Source organism: Triticum aestivum, chromosome 6D (assembly GCF_018294505.1).
Source record: "Triticum aestivum cultivar Chinese Spring chromosome 6D, IWGSC CS RefSeq v2.1, whole genome shotgun sequence".
In the NCBI taxonomy this organism is placed as follows: domain Eukaryota; kingdom Viridiplantae; phylum Streptophyta; class Magnoliopsida; order Poales; family Poaceae; genus Triticum; species Triticum aestivum.
In genome coordinates this window covers 484,414,795-484,416,513 of record NC_057811.1, presented here as the reverse complement: position 1 = coordinate 484,416,513, position 1,719 = coordinate 484,414,795, and positions in this window count along the sequence as shown.

The following is a 1,719-nucleotide window of genomic DNA, read 5'->3' as shown; positions in this document are numbered from 1 at the left end:
CCTGACTTTTTGTGTGTTCAAAATGCAGGATTTAAAGCCACATCATCATTTTTAAATCCTTTCCGACTTCATTTGTTATTTTTCATGCATTTACTAATTATTTTGAGCTATAAGACCCTAAAATTGAAAAGCATTTCAAAATGAACTCTCAAAAGGATGACGGTTGGCATGGTATCATCATTTCATCCACATGGCATGTGCAAGAAAGTTGAGAGGGTCCCGGCAAAAGGTGGATGCACTTCGTGTACAAAACGGACAATCTCTTTCAAAGTATCAGGATTTCATATGGAAACTCCTCTGTTACAAAGGGATTTCATTTTTTAAACTTATTTGAACTCCTGACTTTTTGTGTGTTCAAAATGCACGATTCAAAGCCACATCATCATTTTTCAATCCTTTCTGACTTCATTTGTTATTTTTCATGCATTTACTAATTATTTTGAGCTATAAGACCCTAAAATTGAAAAGCATTTCAAATGAACTCTGAAAAGGTTGAAAGTTGGCATGGTATCACCATTTCATCCACATAGCATGTGCAAGAAAGTAGAGAGGGTTACGGCAAAAACTGGATGCACTTCGTGTACAAAACGGACAATCTGTTTCCAAGTATCAGGATTTCATACGGAAACTCGTTTGTTACAACGGGATTTCATTTTTTAAAACTTATTTGAACTCCTGACTTTTTGTGTGTTCAAAATGCACCATTCAAAGCCACATCATCAATTTTCAATCCTTTCTGACTTCATTTGTTACTTTTCATGCATTTACTAATTATTTTGAGCTATAAGACCCTAAAATTGAAAAGCATTTCAAAATGAACTCTCAAAAGGTTGAAATTTGGCATGGTATCATCATTTCATCCACATGGCATGTGGAAGAAAGTTGAGAGGGTCCCGGCAAAATGTGGATGCACTTCTTGTACAAAACAGACAATCTCTTTCAAAGTATCAGGATTTCATACGGAAACTCGTCTGTTACAAAGGGATTTCATTTTTTTAAACTTATTTGAACTCCTGACTTTTTGTGTGTTCAAAATGCACCATTCAAAGCCACATCATCATTTTTCAATCCTTTCTGAATTCATTTGTTGTTTTTCATGCATTTACTAATTATTTTGAGCTATAAGACCCTAAAATAGAAAAGCATTTCAAAATGAACTCTCAAAAGGTTGAAAGTTGGCATGGTATCATCATTTCATCCACATAGCATGCGCAAGAAAGTTGAGAGGGTCCCGGCAAAAGGTGGATGCACTTCGTGTACAAAACGGACAATCTCTTTCAAAGTATCAGGATTTCATACGGAAACTCGTCTCTTACAAGGGGATTTCATTTTTTAAAACTTATTTGAACTCCTGACTTTTTGTGTGTTCAAAATGCACCATTCAAAGCCACATCATCATTTTTCAATCCTTTCTGACTTCATTTGTTATTTTTCATGCATTTACTAATTATTTTGAGCTATAAGACACTAAAATTGAAAAGCATTTCAAAATGAACTCTCAAAAGGATGAAGGTTGGCATGGTATCATCATTTCATCCACATAGCATGTGCAAGAAAGTTGAGAGGGTCCCGGCAAAAGGTGGATGCACTTCGTGTACAAAACGGACAATCTCTTTCAAAGTATCAGGATTTCATACGGAAACTCGTCTGTTACAAAGGGATTTCATTTTTAAAAACTTATTTGAACTCCTGACTTTTTGTGTGTTCAAAATGCACCAT